The 8,679-nt window shown below is 36.2% G+C and overlaps 1 long non-coding RNA gene across 2 annotated transcripts in view; it reads right to left on the bottom strand.

The window, feature by feature from the left end:
- Nucleotides 1-1,365: 1,365 nt before the first annotated feature.
- LOC309864362 overlaps nt 1,366-8,679 on the bottom strand; it is a 107,028-nt gene continuing 99,714 nt past the window's right edge. Inside the window, exons 3-5 of one of the 2 annotated variants that reach the window (XR_014311474.1) lie at nt 6,335-6,431; nt 3,890-4,034; nt 1,366-1,733 (exon numbers count right to left, since the gene is read on the bottom strand). This is a non-coding gene — a long non-coding RNA (uncharacterized lncRNA). The remainder of the gene's footprint in view (nt 1,734-3,889; nt 4,035-6,334; nt 6,432-8,679) is intronic. The other variant, XR_014311473.1, reaches the window with a different exon arrangement.

Raw genomic sequence — 8,679 nt, 5'->3', positions numbered from 1 at the left:
TTGTCTCTCTCAATTTATCCTACCAGCCATATCCTGTTATTTTTCTGCCTTTCAGCTGCCCTTGTGTATAAAGATCCCTTTTCATTTGCTTTGTGCAGTGTTACTTCTCGTTTAAATTTTCTGTCTTAGAGATGCTAGTCCCGACCTTCATTTTTAATTTTAAATATATCCATTAATTTCTTTTTAAAAAAGTAGTAATTTGGCTAAATGACAGTGTTTCTTTGAATTATGAACTAGGTAACAGTATAATGTGCTACATTTAATTAATTCTGGTTAGTGTTGCAAACCTAATTCATTGTATGATCATTATCTTCTCCCTTCAATAGCAGAGGGATATGGTACAGTTTCAGATTTTATGTGTAAAAGTTTTGATTTCCATCTCCCAGAACAATCATGCTATTTTTTATGATTTTTGGAAATCCAGCTTTAACCAACTGACTGGACTTATTTTCCCATAAGTTAAGTTTAATGTCACTGGATGGGGCGCCTGGGTGGCTCAGTGGGTTAAGCCTCTGTCTTCAGCTCAGGTCATGATCTCAGTGTCCTGGGATCCCTCCCCACATCGGGCTCTCTGCTCAGCTTCCCCTTCTCTCTCTGCCTGCTTCTCTGCCTACTTATGATCTCCGTTGAATAAGTAATTAAAATATTAAAAAAAATAAAACCTTTTAAAAAAATTCAGTGTCACTGGAATATTGGCAACATGGTATGAATTCGAGAACTACAGCCTGCAGACCAAATCTTGCCAGACAACTGTTTTCTTAAATAAATAAGAACACAGCTGCAATCATTTTTTATGTATTGTCTATAACTGTTTTCACACTATGAATGAAGAGTTGTGACAGAGACTGTGTGACCTGCAAAGCCTAAAATATTTGCTATCTGAGCCTTTAAGAAAATGTTTGCCTACTCATGGGCTACCCAAAAAAAAAACAAGCCTGCCAAATTTCTCTAGGTAAGTCTTGAGGCAAAGTTCATAAGATATTTGCTTGTTGAAATCCCTTTCTCTCAAAAAAGAAAAAAGAAATCCCTTTCTCGTAAATTTTTGAAAATCACATATTAACTCAGAGGAAAAGCCAGATTATCTTCAGAGGTAGCTCAAAGGTATTTGCCCAAAAATAGGGTTGTCTGATAAAATATACAGGACACACAGTTAAATTATAATTTCAGATGAACTACAAAGAGTTTTTTTGGTGTATGTTTCGAATATTGCATGGGACATACTTATACTAAAAAATTTATTTGTTGTTTTTCTGAAATCAAAATTTAGCCGGCATCTTGTGCTTTCATTTGCTAAATCTGGCAGGCCTCTATATAAAGACATGAAAAGAAGAAAAACTGAAGAGAACTTGAAGCAACATCTCAGGGCACTGTGTGAAGTTGTGGATTTATTAGCACCTTCTGATGTGTTGTCTGTTAACATTCCAGAGTAATCCAATTTATATTCATGTTCTGAATCAATAATGAGCAGCTTCATTCTTTACACCCAGGTGTTTGGCACACAGATGGTCAGCTTTCTGACCCAGGAATCCATGCTGTTTATTAACAGCTTGAAATTTTCGATTGTACATCAGATTGCAGGCGGAAGAGCACTTTTCAGTACAAGATGAAGGGGAATTACGCAGTAGCACTTCATAGGTTTGATTTAGTTCCAGGAGGAGAGCAAAAAATAGAAAGTTTACAAAATGAGTGACTGGGGAATTGGCAAGAGTCCATTTGTTCTCATAGTGCTCTATCTGAAAGGAACAGTGTTAGGAATTTAATTGCAATTAGGAAGCACTGGACAATGCAAGATATTAACTCAGAGAATGCAAAGTTTGTTAAACAGAAGAATGATATATTAAAAAAAATTCTATATTAGAGGCAAGCTTTCACTTAGGCATACCTTAGAGTACTTAATGAGCTACTGTGACTTTCTTTCTCATGCCTATTTTACTTTTCTAACTTGGTTGCATATAAGAAAACACACTTATAATGTTAATCAGCACCTGTGTCTCAACTTAAGTCGTTACTAACTTGCTGAATGATTTTAAGTCAATAACTTCACATTTTGGTTCTCTATTTCTCATTTGAAGAAACTGAATGAGAAGATTCTGAAGGTTCTTAGCAGATCAAAAATTCTACTTCTATTCATACTTATGCACATTATATTAGAATGTGATGTCCATACTATGCCCAGAATATCAAAATCATCAAAATATATATGTGAATACTGACCCTGAGTTTGGTAAACATGACAGCATCACAAACTAGGTTCTATAAATGAGACTGATTCTCATCAAAGTACAACAAGCCTGTTAACAGTAGATGAAGCTCTGGATTACTCTTAGGTTTGTGTATTTCTAGCATATTTTCATGAAATATCTGAATATCTGAAATTCTATTCCTCTCTTTCTTTATAAATATTTTGGTTTCCTAGCAGTTTGTAAAATTTTAAGAGAAAATTTTAATTGACAGTAAGTTCTATCATATGATACCAGGTTTGGTAGTAGATGCCCCAGGAAGAAAATCTTTCGTTGTGGGCTTTGTGATAGAGTAACCTATCAGTTAGAACAAATGCACATGAGGCTATGGTAAAAACTGCAAAGCAAAGAATTGGCCCTTGATATGCTTATTCAGAAATGGTTATTTGAGATAATACAACTAGAACTGAGAAGATGATAGTGCATGTTTTCTGTCTTAAGCAATCTAAAAATATAAATCTGAGAAAGCAAATATGTAAATATGTATGAAAATGCTAAGATTAACTTGTATATCTACTAACACGCTATTTTTTAAATTGATTTTTATTTATACAAATGATAAGCAAAGCCATTCTCTTTGTCCAAAATTAGAACATTATAGATGAGGCTAAAATTGCCTTTGATCACCACCCTAATTTTTCTCCATGCACTCTCTTTTTGGAGGTAAGTATTATTGTTGGTTTTGTGTATACCCTTTCAGATAATTTTCAAAGTATTTTCTCACAGATATTTGATTCTTTGCTGTATTACAGTTGTGCTAGCAAGCCTAGAAACCTTTGTTTGTTAATGTTGAATGGGAAAATAGTGCTATTTATGAAAGATCTTTAGGACTGGGCTTGATTATCAAAGTGCAGAAAATTACACTGGTAGAGAGTAAGTCATATCGGGGGCAGTGTGTACATGTGCATATACACATAACACAAATTTGTGAATACACACACATGAATTTGATTCATAAGATACTCTATCTCAGTTTCCATAGCTGCAACCCAGAAGGAGAGGCTCTGAAGCATCACTGAGGTTTTGTTCAACTCTCACTTTCTATTGGTCTATTATTTCTAGTGCTAATATAGCTGAAAAAATGACTATGTGACAAGACTTCTGCTTTCCCCCATGGTATTTAGTTTTAATTTCTGTTTATGTAACCTAATTTTGTTTGCAAAAGCTGGATGCATATTCCTTTGTTCAAAACAGATTCAAGTCAAACCTGGTTCCCAGGAAAGAAGATCCAGTAATATTAGTTATCCTTTCATACCATTTCATGGTTATTCCATATCAAGTTTGTCCAACTCCCTTGGAGTTAATCCCATTAAATTTACCCTCTCATAATTGTTCTGGGTACCATCAGAATATACTCAGTCACACCAAACTTGGTGAGTAATGCTGATATACCTCATATATGATATTCTGTAAAATCTCTCACTTCAGATCTATATATTAAACTTAGGTTCTATACCCTTTTCTCTGATTCTCTGATGTTTCATGTTTTCTTTCTCCAAATCACTGCTACCTATACTAAAGCATCAAAAAAGTAGGTGCTTTTAAAAGATATATCTTTTAAGTTTGTTATTTCTACACTTATATGAAAGTAAATTTTAATCAGTTAATTTTTATACTCTATTAAATAGATGGTCATATTATCTACTCACTGGTATTCATTTATAAGCTCTGCATTCTGGCCCAGCATCTATGCATTATGATTTGTTGTTTTTCTAACATACTTTAGATCTCCTTCTTCAGCCAGGTTTGCTGTAACACTTCACATCAAATGAAGCAAGGGATTGCTGCAGAAAGCTGAAAACAGGGAAAAATGTGTTAAGGTTCTTTATTGCGAGAAAAATGTAGAATAATAAACTTCATGAAAACATATACATTTATAATTTCAGAACCCAGTGGAAATTATTTTTTGCAGATGTGTAAACTCTTTATAGTTGTGTCTTCATTACTAACAACCCTGAGCAGTTGAATTGCTAGTTAGTATGAGGTTTTCAAAACAGGGCTGAATAATATTCCACCATAAAAATAGCATTCCAATCTAACCACTGACAACTGCCACCTGGTTAAGGTATCTTGTTTCTAATTTTACAGGTATCAGATCTGGCCTGCTTCAGTCAGCTTCTTTGCCAATCTCATCACCTGTGATTTCCAGTTAAAATTTTATCACACTTAGATGACTAGAAAACAGTACAGACATGTGAGGAAGAGAGTCAACTTCTGAGGTGGAGGTATTCTTTAGTAATTACTAGAAAAATCTTCAGAGGGAACACATTCACAAACATCCAATAAAATATTTCAAGCCAGTGGGAATTCAATGTGTCCATCTCAGATTTAATTTGACATTAATGGACATTCTTATGCTGTGTTAAAAGACAAAGTTAATGTGGTATTTTCAGGGGTAATGGAATACACTGGTTTTTATAGATGATTTGAGTCTTACACTAAAAAACAGTTTGTTTTAATTAAATCAACAATTCCTTCAAGATTAAGAAAGATTAAGATTAAGAAAGACAATAAAAAGCATAGGAGTTGATGCCTTTTTATGAGCCAGCAATGCTTCTAGAAGTTGGTGGTAATATATAGTTCTGATATTTTTATGGTAATTGCTTTCAGATTTTAAAGAAGCAAGTTCAAACATTTTCTAGAGAACTGTTCAGTGCTAGTCTTAGTTCTCAAGGGTGCAAAGAAATGATGTTTATCTCTCATCTTTGCACCAAAGACAAAAAACAAATGAAAAACCCTTTTTAGGGGTGTACTAAAGAGAGGTGCAGTTCGAACATTTTTATGGCACTCATTTTCTCAGGTTCTTAGGTCCTTCTGTTATAATACTGTTACCTTCTTTCTGATACACACACTGTGTCCTCCCTCCAGTCTACTGTGTTTGTGACAAATAAGTCTGAAGTTCTTTTCTTTCTTGAGGTCAGCAAGATAATTCTCATCAGTTTCCTCATGTCTCTGGGTGAACTTACTTGCTTTTAAGATTTAGCATATCAGTCAATGTCCAGTCTGGTGCTATGTGGCTATGCTTCTAAAATAAATGTCACTAAAATGCATAATATATTTTTTTGGCTTAATACATATACATCCTCTTCATTTTAGGCTAAGCCTATCCCATAAATTTGGAATACATCTTCTCTGATGCTGCATAATTTCAGTCATGTTATTGCCTAAAATAAAACTATAATTTTTCATTTGTATAGAAAGTTTAATAATAGAGCAATGTGAATATTATATTAAAAACCTTAGAGTTGGGGTGCATGGGTGGCTCAGTCAGCTGAGCGACCAACTCTTGATTACAGTTCAGGTCATGATCTCAGTGGCATGAGGTCATGCCCCAGTGTAGGAGCACCATACTCAGTATAGAGTCTGCCCGACATTCGCTCCCTCCCATTCCTTCTGCTCCTCTCCACACTTGCACATGCTCTCTTTCTTTCTATAAATAAACAAAATCTAAAAAAAAACAAAACAAAAACAAAAACAAAAACAAAAACCCACCTCACACTCACAAACAAAAGCTTAACTGTCACAGTTTATTGGTTAATTGGAATTAGTTAATTGGAAAGTAGATTTATCAATATTTTCTTGGGGCGCCTGGGTGGCTCAGTGGGTTAAGCCGCTGCCTTCGGCTCAGGTCATGATCTCGGGGTCCTGGGATCAAACCCCACATCGGGCTCTTTGCTCAGCAGGGAGCCTGCTTCTCTCTCTGCCTGCCTCTCTGCCTACCTATGATCTTTCTCTGTCAAATAAATAAATAAAATCTTTAAAAAAAATTTTTTTTCTTTGTGTCATTTTTCTTTCAAATGAGAAATTTCTGGGGCATCTTGGTGGCTCAATCAGTTAAGCGTCCGACTCTAGATTTCAGCTCAAGTCATGGGCTCCCTGCTCAGCAGGGTGTCTGCTTATCTCCCTCTCCCTCTGCCCAGGACCCTGCCCAATGTGCTCTCTCTCTCTCTCTCTTGCTTTCTCTCTCTCTCTCAAATAAATAAATCTTTTATAAAAAGAAATTTCCTTGCCACACTGAGATCAAGTAAGTATCTTTTAATTGTTAACTGTATCTTCCTCATATATCTGAAATATAATGTAATCATAACACGTACACATCCTTGCATGACATAAGGGCTCTGTCCTTTTTTTTCCTTCTTGAAACTCAGTATTCAGTATCAGTGCCTTAGTTCAGGAGTCTGCAGATGTTTTCTGTAAAAGGCCAAATAGTAAATATTTTCAGCTTTTTTGGAACAATTCAAGTCTGCTGTTATACCACAAAAACAGTCACAGTCAATATACAAAGGAATAGGTGGGGGCACCTGGGTGGCCTAGTTGGTTAAGCATCTGCCTTCAGCTCAGGTCATGATCTCACTGTTCTGGGATCCAGTCCTGCATTGCGCTCTCTGCTCCGCAGGGAGTCTGCTTCTCCCTCATCCTCCTCTCTCTCAAATAAATAGATAAAATATTTTTTTTAAAAAAATGGTCAACTACTCTTTTTTTAAAAAAAGGAAAAAATGTTAAAAAAAAAAGGAATGGGTGCAGCTAAATTCCAATAAATATTTACAAAAGCAGTTGCTAGCCCATGGGTCCTAGTAGTTGGTATCTTATATGTTCTCAGATGCATATAAACCTCTGAGATAAGAGTTTAGGCTGTCTTGTTCATGGTTATATCTGCTTTTTAAAATATTTTTTTGATTTTTTTATAAACATATAATGTATTATTAGCCCCAGGGGTACAGGTCTGTGAATCATCAGGCTTACACACTTCACAGCACTCACCATAGCACATACCCTCCCCGATGTCCATAACCCAACTACCCTCTCCATACCCCCCTCCCTCCAGCCACCCTCAGTTTGTTTTGTGACATTAAGAGTCTCTTATGGTTTGTTTCCCTCCCGATCCCATCTTGTTTCATTTACTCTTTTCCTACCCTCCAAACCCCCCATGTTGCATCTCCACTTCCTCATACCAGGGAGATCATATGACAGTTGTCTTTCTCCGATAGACTTATTTCACTAAGCATGATACCCTCTAGTTCCATCCATGTCATTGCAAATGTCATTGCAAAAGAAATTTCATTTCTTTTGATGGCTGCATAGTATTCCATTGTTATATCTGCTTTTTAGGATTGGTCTGAGCATGTAGTACATACCCAATAGAAGTCTATTAAATAAAAAAAAAATCTGTTCTATATTCAATCAAATATATTTTATATGTATAAGAATAATAGGGACGCTTGGGTGGTTCAGTGGGTTAAAACCTCTGCCTTCAGCTCAGGTTGTGATCCTAGGGTCCTGGGATCCAGCCCCACATCAGGCTCTCTGCTCAGCAGGGAGCCTTCCTCCCTTCTTCTCCCTCTGCCTGCCTCTTTGCCTACTTGTGATCTCTGTCTGTCAAATAAATAAATAAAATCTTTTTAAAAAAATCATAGATAAAAGTATATGGCAGGAGTGACATCAGCAAAATTGGTGGAGCAAGGACTCAAGAGCATGTCTCACTAAAGAAACACTAGAAAACCTGGCAAAAACTGTCAGAAACAACTTTGTCAGAACTCTGGAAAATAGTCAAAGGTTTACAGCAATCAACTGAACATTTTATCAATAGAAAGGCAACTGAATAGTGGCAGGAGCACTTTGTAACAATTTAAATTCCCATGACTTTACTTCTCCCAGCTCAGTGACAGTCTAGAAGACAACAGTCCACATCCCCAGGGTGGAAACGTAGGACTGGAGGGAACAGAGCAAACTTTATTTTTCAAAAATTATGGCTATCTGTTTTGACCTCTCTTGGAGCTCCCTAAAGCCTAATGCAAAGAACTTGCTTTTATTTCTCTAACTCAGAACTCTTTCAGAAAAGAGAAACAGTAACATGGCTGCAGAAGGCAGTGGCTGAAAATATTCAAAGGCAAATTAACTACTTGCTGCCACATACGGCAAATGATATCAGTAGTGGCAAATAACAAACCCATTAAAAAGATGGGAGGAAAGGTTGGAAAGGATATGCTTTTGAGGAATAAGGGCTTTGAAAATTTCTCATGATACTAAGGAATCTACAAGGCCATGCTCATGACCAGAGTTAGAAGCATGCTCAGAAAAAACTGAAGATTCTAAGCTCTTACTTGTCACAGGCATTCTAGCCAAGCCCATGCAAACAGAAAAACAAGGCCAAGCCAGAACTGCAAAGAACCTGAACACTGAAGACATGCCCAAACAAGAGCCCTGCTACAAAGACTAGGGGAGGGGGGATTTTTTTTTTTTTTCTTGGCTCCAGGCATTTAGAGACTTCAGTGGCCACATATAACAAAGTCTTTAGTTTCCCCAAAAATAGTTGATAAAAGTCATGAAACAAATGACTAAAACCCACAACAAGCAGCAACAAAAAAACCTTTGGGGAAAAGGGAGAATCTGAATTCTAGAGTTAGCATTTTATGGTATTTAACATGTCAACTTGTCAACA

This window comes from Mustela nivalis (genome assembly GCF_964662115.1).
Source record: "Mustela nivalis genome assembly, chromosome: 5".
NCBI lineage: Eukaryota > Metazoa > Chordata > Mammalia > Carnivora > Mustelidae > Mustela > Mustela nivalis.
This window is presented reverse-complemented; position numbering and strand designations above follow the sequence as displayed.